The sequence below is a fragment of the Passer domesticus genome, chromosome 10 (genome assembly GCF_036417665.1).
Source record: "Passer domesticus isolate bPasDom1 chromosome 10, bPasDom1.hap1, whole genome shotgun sequence".
In the NCBI taxonomy this organism is placed as follows: Eukaryota; Metazoa; Chordata; class Aves; order Passeriformes; family Passeridae; genus Passer; species Passer domesticus.
This window is the reverse complement of record NC_087483.1, coordinates 4,763,002-4,775,228: the sequence shown is the minus strand read 5'-3', so window position 1 is coordinate 4,775,228 and position 12,227 is coordinate 4,763,002. Positions and strand designations below refer to the sequence as shown.

The window sequence follows — 12,227 nt, the reverse complement described above, 5'->3', positions numbered from 1 at the left end:
GACTCGGGGAGGAAAGGGAAGAAGGGGAAGGGCAGAGTTAACTTGTGGGTTGTGGGTCCTGCTGCTGTGAGCGTGGGAGGTGAGGACGGGGATTCCTTGGCTTCTAAGGGTGAAGGAAAAAGGAACTGGGTGATTTACTGGGGATGGTGGCTTAAAAGGAAGGATTTTGGTTACCAAAAAAATACCAAAAGAGGCTCCAAGGGAGCTGGAGAGGGGCTTTGAACAAAGGCCTGGAAGGACAGGACACAGGGAATGGCTTCCCACTGCCAGAGGGCAGGGTTGGGTGGGATATTGGGAAGAAATTCTTCCCTGGGGTGGTGCTGAGAGCCTGGCACAGGGTGACCAGAGCAGCTGTGGCTGCCCCTGGATCCCTGGAAGTGTCCAGGTGGAGCTCGGAGCACCCTGGGATAATGGAAGGTGTCCCTGCCTGTGGCAGGGGTGGAATGGGATGGGCTTTGAGGCTCCTTCCCACCCAAGCCATTCTAGAATTCTAGGATTTTGGTTTTAATAAAGGATTTTCGTTTTAATAAAGGACTTTGCCATGTGGAGTAGCCTTCCAGGAGGAGGGAGGTTGGTGCAAAGCTCTCCAAAACCCATTCCTTCCCACAGGACAGGGTGGGATTTGTACCCTGGCAGGGATGAGGGGTGTGATGGGGGCAGGATCTGTGTGCAGAGATGAGAGCAGTGGCAAAGGACACTGCAGGATTTCCCCTGAGGAGCAGAGAAGGTTCAAAACCTGTCCCTGTAGCTCTTTCACCTCTCCCTTCCACCTCTTTGCTGTCCTTTGTTCATTCCCTCCCTCAGCTGATGTCAGAGATATTAAAAGCCTCTCCGGAAGCTCTGTCCTTTGCTCTGTGCACGTCCTCATCAGGCTTAAAAAACTAATCCCTGTTATTAGCAGGAAGTGGTTGTTACCTGGCCAGGTGTTCCTGTCACCTCACAAACCCCTTCCAGGGGTGACCACAGGTGATATCAGCCCCCCTTCCCACAGCTTTCCCTCCCCTCTGGCACCAACAGAGCCACAGATTTGTGAATCGTGGAATGGATTGGGTTGGAAAGAGACCTTCAAGCTCATCCCATCCCTGCCATGGGCAGGGACACCTTCCACTGTCCCAGGCTGCTCCCAGCCCCATCCAACCTGGCCTTGGACACTCCCAGGGATCCAGGGGCAGCCACAGCTGCTCTGGGCACCCTGTGCCAGGGCCTGCCCACCCTCCCAGGGAACAATTCCTAATTCCCAATATCCCATCCATCCCTGCCCTCTGGTAAAAGTCGAGGCCAGGCTTTCCAATACCATGTAGGGAATTGCTGCCTTCAGCCATTGCCATGGATGGAATGGGAACAAACCCTCCAGACTCCCAGCTACAGGAGGAAATCAGGTGGATGCCTGTGGAGACAGGTGGAGGAAATCCACCCTGCTTTAATTCCAGCCTGGTGTAACAGTATTCCAAAAAGGAAGCAGAAATAATCCATGTGGGGAGCCTGGCAGAGGGTTTGTTTGCCAGTTCCAAATGTAGCAAGCCTCGTTTACGAGGCACTTCTGTGGGTAATTGGCTTTAAAGCAGGAATGTTATACCTACAGAATAAATCTTGTTGGAATTTATTGGCTCTATCCAGCTCCTAAGCCCCGAGTACCTTTGAGCAAACACCTGGAATCACTGCTGGTGGCAGCAACCTTCCAGAGCCTCCATCCCTGCCTCGGGATGCAAACAAAGAGCTGCTGCTGCTTCCTGGGAAGGAGTCAATACCTCAGCTTCCACAGGAGAAGAGGGACATCAAACCCTGTTATTGTTTGCAAAATTTTTTTGTTAGGATTTTTTCTCTTGGGAAGCTGAGAAGCTTCAGAGAAAAATGAAAACAATAATTATCTGGTTGGAGGTTTTTTTTTTTGTGTTTTGTTGTTTTGGAATGTGGTTTGGAATTGTTTATTTAACAGGTAGTTGTTTGGTTTCATGTGAGTTGTTTTTACTTAATGACCAATCACAGCTAGCTGTGTGGGGACTCTAGAAAAGAGAGTCACGAGTTTTTATTACTATTTTTTTGTAATTTTTGGTTTACATTTTTTTAAAATTCTTTAGTATAGTTTAGTATAGCATTCTTTAATAATATATCATAAAATAATAAATTAACCTTCTACGAACATAGAGTCAAATTCATCGATTTCCTTCCTTCGACGGGGACCCCAAAAACTACCACAAATAGTAACCCCGAGTGTGTTGCATTAATCACCCCTTGGTGGAGTCACACCACAAACCCCTGCCAGTTATCCCTCTCCTTCCTCATTAACCATCAGGGCTGTAATTAATTCGCAGCAAGGGGAGGGTTGGCCTGGGAAGAGCTCGCCCCAGGGGTTTGCTGCACTAACCAAGAGTTATTAAACGTACCTTGGCAGCCTGGCACGTGCTCCCACAGCTCCAGAAAGCCATCCTGAGCATGACCCAGGCCCAGGGATTCACTGGATTCCCACCAAAGCTGCAGGAGCACAGGAAAAACGCTCCCTGTGGCTGTAGCAACACACACAGAGCTGGGGAATCCGCGTGGAAGTGGGTTTGATCAGGTTCAGGTTTGGGAGCTCTCCCTTCTGGGAGGTTTTGGGAGCTCAGGGTTCATGGCTGAGCTGCTGCTGTGTCTGGAGAGCATCCCTGCCCCTGCAGGGGTTGGAATGAGATGGGCTCTAAACCATCCCGTGGCTCTGGGATTCCGTGGTCCTCCTGCTAAGGAGGATCCGTGCTCCAGCCCTGCGGAGGGGATTGGTGAGGCTGAGTTTGGGGCTCATCAGACCCAGGTTGGGATGCCCAGCTCCTCTCCACAATTCCCAAGGCAGCATCAGAGCAGAAAGGAGCTGCTCTCCTCCCCAAAAAAGCTGGCTACACTCACACACCTGACCTAGGGAATGTCATCCCGGAGCAGCCCCGTTCCTAAGAACTGTCAGGCCAACAATTCCCACCCAGATTTGTGTCCGAGAAACACCACAGAGGGGAGCGCAGGGAGAAATGAACTTTACCATGGAATTCCTGCAAGATGGAATCCCAGCCCCACAGAAAAGCCTGGCCTCCTCAGGGCATTCTGTCCAGGGCTAATTGCTCCCTGCTGTTGCTGCCTTGCTCCGAGCTGCTCCTGGGCACTGCAAACCTCCCAGAAAACAGAGAGGAGCAGGTGGAATGCTCACCCCTCCATCCCAGGCTCGGCACCAGCAACGTGCCCAAGGCACATCCTGAGCGCTGGGAAAGCTGCTCCCTGGACAAGCAACTGTTGTCACCCACAAACTGCTGATTTTTAAAGGAGTTAAACACAATTTTGGCACCTGGAGATGTGGTTTTTCCCAGGGGATCATGAGGATGCTGAGTTGGAGCTGCAGATTCTCGTACACCTCCTCAGGCCCATTGGAAAAGACATTTTTGTCCCCAAAGCCACTCAGGGTGCCAGCCCAAGACAGGAATAAATTTGGGCTTTCCAGTATGCAAAAAGATGGGAAATCACGCCAGAGATGGAAAAGAGGAATAAACCAGCAACTCAAATTCTGATTTTAATGAGAGTTTTGCAGGAGCAGAAGGACAGGAGCCCCCCAGGCTCGGTGCCAAGGCATGGATGGGGGCAGCGCCCAGCCCAGCTGCATCCCAGGTGCCATCCCAGTGTTTTCCGCTGGCAAAACAGGATGGAAGTGCCTTTTTGCAGGGAGCTCCCCTTGGAGAAACCCCAAAGCTCCCAAAATAACTGCAGAAAAGAGCTCCCAAGGGTGCTTTGAAGTGGTTCTGTGTGGCTCCCTTTGGGGAGCCAGGAAAAAGCTGGGATGAGGCTGGGAAGTCCCAGCTGCCCCCCGGGATGGGGTCTGGCCACACAAGGACTCGCAGCCACCCCACTTTTGTCCCGTCTCCTTCTGCCGGGCTGGGCGCAGGAGGAGCCAGCACCAGGAAGAGGAAATTTAATCATCAGATCCCGATTAAACCCAGGAAAAAACAAGGAGGGGGTGGGAAGAGCAGCGGCTCGAGGAGCCCAGACCCATCTGCTCCCACATTTCTCGCTCAGCTGCTTTTCCAAAGGGTGCTCCAGCCGGAGATGGCCACCGTGGTGCTGTTGGTGGCCACCTTCTCCGGGTGTATCCATGCCTGTCCTGTTGTGTTGATGCTCCTGGCAGCCCATTTCCTAACCCCGCATCCCAGCCAGGCAGCACAACCCCAGGGTGGGATGCTCCCTCCGCCTATGGGATTTTTGGGGAGCACAACCCCCTTTTTCCAGCGTTAGGTGCCGTGGGAAGCTTGGAAGCCGCTCTCTGGCCGCGGTTAACTAAAGAAACCAGAGTTTTGCCTTTTCCCCCGCGTTCCCCCTGCCTTTCCCACCCCGCCAGAGCAACAGGGGCGGGATTTCTGCTGTACCAGGATTTGGCAGCCTCGCTTCCTGGGCAAAAACGGCCAAGAAAAGGGGGCGCGGGGGGGGAATAAACCTTCTGTCCAGTGCACAAGGTCTGAGTGTCCCCACCACGGGTGTCCCCACCACGGGCTGGGCGGGCGCGGCTCGCACTCGCCCCTTGCCCAAGGCCGCTCCCACCCGCTCCCCCATCCCGGTTTTCCCGTCCTTCTCCCCTCCCCACGTGTTCCACACCAGCATCTGCCCCCCCTCCAGCAACCCCGGTACCCTCCGCGGGGCCACGCCCCGGCCACGCCCCGTGACGTCAGGGCGGGCGGGCGCGCGCGGCCGGTGGCGGCGGGGGCGCGCCCGGGAGCGCAGCGGGGCCGGTCCCGGCCGTGCCGGTGGCGGAGCGGGCGCAGGTGAGAGGCGGGGGCCGGGCGAGCCCGCGGGCTCCCGGCGCCGGGAGCGGCTCCCGGGGCCGCCCGGGAAAAGTTTGTGGCGGTGGCGGCGGAGGGTCGGGGCTGAGCCGGCGGCGGAGCGCGGGGAGGCGGCCGGGGGGAGCGGGAGTGCGGGAGATTGTGTGTGTGACACCGTGCGTGTGACACCGTGCGTGTGCTTGTGACCGTGTGTGAAGTGCCCTCTGTGTGTGTGTGGCTGTGTACAAGTGTCGCGTGTGACACTGTGTGTGTGACACTGTGAGTGTGTGTGTGACAGTCTGAGTGTCCTCCGTGGGGCTGGCACTGCGTGTGTGTGTCCTGTTGGTGTCCCAGTGTGTGGCTGTGTCCTCTGTGCGCCACTTTGTGCGTGTGTCCTGGGTGCCTGTGTGTGCCACATGTCCCCTGCGTGTGTGACTGTGTCCCTGTGTGTTTGTGACTGTGTCCCTGTGTGTGCAGCCTGTCCCCTGCGTGTGTGACTGTGTCCCTGTGTCTGTGTGTCCCTGTGTGTGTGTGACTGTTTCCCTGCACTCTGTGTGACTGTCCCTGTGTGTGTAGCGTGTCCCCTGTGTGTGACTGTGTCCCTGTGTGTCTCTGTGTGTGTGACTGTGTGTGACTGTGTGTCTGTCCCTGTGTGTCCCTGTGTGTGTGACTGTGTCCCTGCACTCTGTGTGACTGTCCCCTGTGTCTGACTGTGTCCCCTGTGTGTGTGTGGTTCTGTGTGACTGTGTCCCTGTGTGTCCCTGTGTTTGTGACTGTGTCCCTGCGTGTGTGTGACTGTGTGTCTGTCCCTGTGTGTCCCTGTGTGTGTGACTGTGTCCCTGCACTCTGTGTGACTGTCCCGTGTGTGTGACTGTCCCTGTGTGTGTGTGGCTCTGTGTGACTGTGTCCCTGTGTGTCCCTGTGTTTGTGACTGTGTCCCCTGTGTGTGCGTGGCTCTGTGTGACTGTCCCCGTGTGCGTGGCCGCGGTTTGTGCCCGCTGTCCGTGTTCCTGCCCCGTGTCCCCGTGTCCCCGGGAGGTGCCGATGGCCACGCTGGCTCCCCGCGTTGTCCCCCTGCCCCTGTCCCCGCCGTGTCCCACGGCCAGCGAGGGGCCGGGCTGGCTCCTCTGCCCTGTCCCGGCTGGGATGGGCAGTCCGGGGCTGCTCTGAGCCGCATTCCAGCGGCTGTGCCTGGCGTGCCTTTTCCAGGAGGGCTTTCCCGGCTCGCCGACCTCTCTGCTCCCGGCTGGCTCCCGGGGGATGCTTCGGGAGCCGGGAATGCTGCGCAGGGCTCGGGGTCCCAGCTGGGGCTGGGGGGAGAGGTGGAGCTGTGCAGGTGTGCGCTGGGCTGCGGCCTCGGGCTCCCGGGAACGCCGATTTTCTGGGATCCCCGGCTGTTCAGGAGTGAGTGGGTGTTACTCAGGCTCGGCATAACTTTGGTGCAAAGAGGGACAGCGGTGACCGGGAGGTTGTTCTGTGCCCAAATTAAACCATGTTGCCTCAAACCCAGTGGGATGTGGGATCAGGCAGATGCAAATTCCCAGCTCTGGGATGCCCATCACTGCCTGTCCTTGCTGGTTGATGCTCCCTGAGATTTGCAGTGATTAAGTTTTGGCTGTTAATTAATGTATGCATTACAAGTTAATAGTGCTGAGCGGAGCAGCAGCTTGGGTAGGAGTTGGAGTGGGGGCTGTGTTATGTTGCCAGCTCTGTCTGGATGCTGAGGCTCTGGAATAAGGATCCATCCTGGGTTTCCTCCTGCCTGACTGCACCAGCAGGGTGCTTAAATTTGCCTTAAAAAAAAAAAAATCTTAGTAATGAGAACAACATCCTCCTGGGATGGCTTGTAGGTGTGACAGGGGTCAGTGGTGGGTCTGGCAGTTGGGTTAATGCTTGGGCTTGAAGCTTTCAGAGAGCTTTTCCAACCTAAATAATTCTGGGATCCTCGGAACGTTCATGTCTCCTCCTGGCTCTTGCTTCTGTGCAGCTGGGTTGGTACCAGACCCTGCAGAGGGGACAGCATCTCTGGTGGCGGCTCTTCTCTCCTCTTCTGCTTTTTCCTTCTTTCCTCCTTTTCTCTGGAGCAGCTTGCCCTGACCAGCTGGGGCTGCCCCATCCCTGGAAGCTTTGGAGCAGCCCTGGTCATGGTGGAAGGTGTCCCTGCCCATGAGGTGAACTTTAGGATCCCTTCCAACCCAAACCATCCATGATTCCCTGATGATTCCCTCAGCCTTCCGGGGTCTCCATGTTCTTCCCACAGCCAGCTTCACCCCCCCTGGTCACTCACAGTAAAAGAATTCCCACTTTTCTCACGACCCCCCCTCCCACGAACCCACTGAGCGCATCCCCTCCTGGCTGGGGAATTTTGCAGGCAGAGATGCCAGCTTTCCATGGCTCTATATTTCCAAAATAACCCCGTTCAGGCTGCGGAAGGGAATGTGCTTTTCAAAAATAGCAGCTTCGTTACTTTTAATCAACCAGAGCCGGAGCAGCGTGGAGCGACTGCAGCCGGCGCTCGACATCCTAATTATGTTTGCCTTTTAATGAGGGGAAAACTATTTGCAAAGCTAAAATATTTATTTTAGCCTGGTGGGGTTGCTCGCAAGAGCTTGTGTGGATGGTGAGGAGGTGGTTTAGACACTGTGTGTGTTTTGTTGTTGTTTTTTTTTAATGGGAAAAGCATTTAAATGTGGCAAGAGGCTTTTTGTGGCCGGGGCTGTCCGTGCCGAGGGAGACGTGCAGGGGAATTTGCATCCTCCTCAGTCCCCTTGTTTCCAGGGGGGCTGAGACCTGTGACCCCGTGGGTGGATTTCTGCTGGCAGCTGGCACAGGAGTGAATGCAAACAATCTCACCTCGGGTTTGGCACCTGCCTATTCTTTGCTGCCCAAAATCCCTCCTGAAAGCACCTGCGCTTTGTGGGCTGGCCCGGAGGCTCCGCGGGAGGTGGTGAGGAGGTAGGATGGGTTTTTGTAGAATCATGGAATTTCCTGATCCACAGGGATCAAGCCCTGGCCCTGCACAGACACCCCAACAATCCCACCCTGGGCATCCCTGAGAGTATTGTTCAAATGTTCCTTGGGCTCTGGCAGCCTCGGGCTGTGCCCTTTCCCTGGGGGAGCCTGGGCAGTGCCAGCACCCTCTGGGGGAAGAACCTTTTCCTAAAATCCAGCCTAAACCCCCTCTGACGCAGCTCCAGCCGTTTCCTTGGGTGCTGTCCCTGGCCACAGGGAGCAGGGGATGGCAACACCCAGGAAGGTTTTGTAGCCAAATGTTGACTTCCCCAGTGACCAGTGATGAGTCAGCTTTGAAACAAGGGATCAGCCCACTGGGAAATGTATTTCTGCCTATTAACTGGGATATCTTATTAACTTGGATATTAACTGAGATACTAATTGGGATTTCTTAGCAACTGGGATATCTCTGCTCTGGAGCCAGGCTGGCAGAGCTGGGAGTGCTCCCCTGGAGAGGAGAAGGCTCCAGGGACACCTCAGAGCCCCTTGCAGGGCCTGAAGGGCTCAGGAGAGCTGGAGAGGGACTGGGGACAAGGGATGGAGGGGCAGGACACAGGGAATGGCTTCCCACTGCCAGAGGGCAGGGATGGATGGGATATTGGGAAGGAATTCTGCCCTGTGAGACCCTGGCACAGTTTTTAGACAAGCTGTGGCTGCCTCTGGATCCCTGCAAGTGTCCCAGGCCAGGCTGGATGTGGCTTGGAGCAGCCTGGGACAGTGGAAGGTGTCCCTGCCCATGGCAGGGGGTGGAATGGGATGAGCTTTGAGGTCCCTTTCCAACCCAAACCATCCTGGGATTCTCTGGTGGCTGCAGCAGGGTGTTCATGGAGAACAGGGTGTGGGGTTCCCTGCCCTCTGGACAGTGCCCTGCCAGGATGCGGGAGCCACCTCCACTGCCAGCACCAGCTCAGGATCCATCCAAGCCGCTCCCAGGATTTACAGAGCGAGGTTTAAAAGCACAGAACTCATCCCCCATCGCTTCCCTCGGCAGGAGCCGCTTCCCTGGGCTCCCTCCTGGCCAGCAGTGCCTGCAGTAACCCTGCCCAGGGCTTGGGCACAGGGCTGGCATTGTCTGGGGGCCTCGGCAGCGCCGTGCCAGCCTTGGCTGGGGCCGGGAGCACGTGGCTGTGCCAGCCCTGGCACAGGGAAAATCCCACTGGTGCTCTGGGAGGCAGAGGCTGGAGGGGCAGGAGAAAGCCTGGGCTGCTCCTGCTGAGCCCTGTCCCTGCAGGAGATGAGGGGTTGGTGTCACCAGCCCGTGGGGACACCAGGGCAGTTTTGCTGGAAATGACAAGGTTGCAGGGTTTGCTGCGTTCAGGATTCACAGCCCCAGCTGGCTCTGTGGCCATAAATAATGTTTGGGGTTTCAGGAAGGGGGAAGAGGGGGAGGCTCCTGCAGGACCTGCAGCTCTGGCACGTGCGTGTCCTGACAAGTCCCTCTGCTTCCCCAACAAGGCTTGCTCCCAGCAGCTCAGATGTGGTTTTTAGTGCTCAAGTGGTGCCCCAGTTCCACTAACACCACAACCATCCAGACTGAAGGATAATTTTTGAGGGTACCTGTGGCATCTCCCCCCTCTTTGTGCTCCTCCTCGCAGCCCGGGGTCCTTAATTTCTCCCGGTGGTCCTTGGAGTGATTTCTGGGTATTTTTGTGAGCTCCTGAAGTGAGGGAGTCTGGATAGGGATGTGTGGATGGCTCACAGCAGCAGGGAATGCAGGAATGCACATGGAATCCCTCAGGGGGGTCTGCAGCTCCAGGTGTTTCCCCGGGAAAAGTCAGTTTTTCATGGATCAAAGAGCAGACCATAAAACTTCCAGCTCTTCGTGGTGCCCCTGGATTGGATTTTTGTCCCTCTGCTGGCATTTTGGGTGCGTCCCATGTTTTTGGGAGGAATCATCCAGTGTGCCACAAGCAGAATTTCCTGGCTTCAGTCCCATTCTTTGGTGGCCAGGCTGTGCCCCTCCACTGGGAACCCCTTGAGCCCATGGGAAATTTCTATCTTTAACCTGCTGGTTCTGTGTGGATTTGTGCAGGAGTTATTTTCTGTGCCGGGAGCCGTTCCCATTCCCATATCAGTGGGAGAGTCATGCTCTCATTCCCCAGCTCCTGGGGCTAAAAAAGTGTTCCTGCTTTTTCCTACCTGAGTGGGTGTTCCTGCTCCACCCAGGAGAGAGGTTGTGTCAGTGCCAGCTGTGGGAAGATGGCACATCCCATCTCCTGTTTGTGGGATCACCACAGAGTCCCAGGCTGGTTTGGGTTGGAGGGGACCTTAAAGCTCATCCCATTCCACTCCCTTCCAATGGGCAGGGGCTTTCCCAATGCCTCCCTAATACCCAATTTCTGTCATTTTGGGAGAATAAATTAATAGCCTCAAACCTCTGTATGTGAAAGCACAGAGGTGGAAGGTGGCCCAGCCACTTATTGTGTAATTGCTCCAGTGTTTCTTCAAAATGAAAGAGAGTTGGTTTAGATGGGATATTAGGAAGGAATTCTTCCCTGCGAGGTGCTGGCACAGTTTTCCCAGAGCAGCTGTGGCTGCCCCTGGATCCATGGAAGTGTCCCAGGCCAGGTTGGACATCGGGGCTTGGAGGAACCTGGGACAGTGGAAGGTGTCCCTGCCATGGCAGGTGTGGAATGGGATGGGCTTTGAGGTCCCTGCCAACCCAAACCATTCTGGGGTTGGGTGATTTTTCATCATCTGGCTGGTTTTGTGTAAATTGGAGGGGTGGTGGTGCACATCTGGTTTGCAGTCCCGTTAAATGGTGGGGAAAGCTTTAATAATTAACAGTAATGATGGTGTGAAAGCCTTTCCTTTTCACTGCTCATTCTCTGGAGTTGCTTCCTCTCCTGCCCCATGGGAGGGTCGCCCTGGGGACCATCCCATCATTTTTGAGAGAGGAAATCACTGCCACGGAGCCAAACCAGATATTTTCCAGCTGACTCCAGAAAATCTTGAGCCAGCAGAGACTCCTGGCTCTGCTGTGGGATCCTGGGGCTGCCTTGCTCAGCTCATCCCTGCTTCCCTCTCTCCAGGGGTAAATCCAGCTGCTGCCCTTCTCCTGCCCTGCCTGGCCACTCCACTCGGATCAAGGGCTTTGGGTCATCCCCAGAAAGTGTTCCAGGTCGTTTTTGGGGGGCAGGGTCGGCCTGGTGTGTGGCCTGGTTTGAACAACGCCGGCTGTTTCCTTAGGAACAGGGAGAAAAAGGCTTTTTTGGAGTTGAACAGTGGGTCAGTGCAGAGGAGCAGGGCAGGAGGTGTTTGATGGGCGCTGCTGCTGGAAGCTGTGATCCCAAAGGTCTTTTCCACCCTAAGTTATGAATCTGGGATAGGTCCAGGAGTGGGTTTGGTTGGACTTCTCAGGGCTGGGTGCAGCATCCATCGTTCTCTTTGGTGTGGTGGGGGAAGGTGCTCAGGTTATCCACCTAAAAATGCTTCCACAGGCAAAATGCGGAGAAAGAGAGCAGGAAAACCCCCCACGAACTGGAGTGATGGATGCAGTGGTCACACAGGGGGAGTTCAGCCCAAAGCTCCCCAGTCTCACACACCTCTGGGACCGAGCGCGCTTCAGCCCGGGCCGTGTCTGATGTGAAATCCTGAATTCCCGCCTCATTCCCTGCTGCTGCTCCGTCCTCTTGGCTCACATCCGTTCCCAGAGCAGCCGGGGGAGCTCTGCTGGGTCCCTCAGTGCGGAGGCTGCCACGGCTAAAATTAAACAAAGAGAAACTTCCCATTTTTCTGCGAGCGCTCCGGCTTCCGGAAAATGGCAGCGCTGGAGGCAGGCAAACAAAACACGGCGTCCCCGGCCAGAGAAAAAAACCTCCTCACCTCAGAGGCATTTCCTTGCTTTCTTTCCCCCCTCTTCAGCCTCTCTCCCTCCCCATCCTGGCTGCTCCATTGAAAGCCTGCCATCAGATTAGGGCTCCCGGGGTGGGGTTGCTCTGGGAAGCGTTTCCCAGGCGGCAGCCCGCTTGGAAAGCCAGCCTGGGAATGGCTCTGCTCTCTGCCCCAAATCCTGCTCCCCAGGGCTTATTTTGCCATGAACATCCTCAGTGGGGGATTTTGCTCAGCCTTTGGTGCAGGTTGAGCTGTTGGAATCCTTGAGGATGTTCAGGGAATAATTCCCAATGGGCCTGGGAGCAACTGGTCCTTGCAAAGGATAAAGTTTGGGGGTAGGAATTAAAAAAAAAGAGATGCTTGGGTGCATCCTGAAAAAAAAAGAGATCCTTGAGTCCATCCCACAAAAGCAGGACCTGTGTGAGTGTATCCTGTAAAAAAAAAGGAGGAGGAGGTGGGAGTGCATCCCAGAAAAAGGAGGAGGTGGGGAGTGCATCCTGCACAAAAGGAGGAGGAGATGCATGAGTGCATCCCAAAAAAAAGCTGGAGGAGCAGATGTGTGGGTAGGATAAAAAGAGCTGTGCTGGTGCATCCCACAGAAGGAGAAGGGTTTGTGTC

The 12,227-nt window shown here is 55.5% G+C and overlaps 2 protein-coding genes across 2 annotated transcripts in view; both read left to right on the top strand.

Annotated features, from left to right (window-relative positions):
• The first annotated feature begins 4,647 nt into the window (after window positions 1-4,647).
• Window positions 4,648-12,227, top strand: part of SH3BP4 (SH3 domain binding protein 4) — a 33,667-nt gene continuing 26,087 nt past the window's right edge. The window contains exon 1 of the mRNA XM_064433425.1: window positions 4,648-4,766. The gene's annotated coding sequence lies outside the window, so the exon portion shown is untranslated. The remainder of the gene's footprint in view (window positions 4,767-12,227) is intronic.
• Window positions 5,874-12,227, top strand: part of USP40 (ubiquitin specific peptidase 40) — a 135,362-nt gene continuing 129,008 nt past the window's right edge. Inside the window, exon 1 of the mRNA XM_064433422.1 lies at window positions 5,874-5,887. The gene's annotated coding sequence lies outside the window, so the exon portion shown is untranslated. The remainder of the gene's footprint in view (window positions 5,888-12,227) is intronic.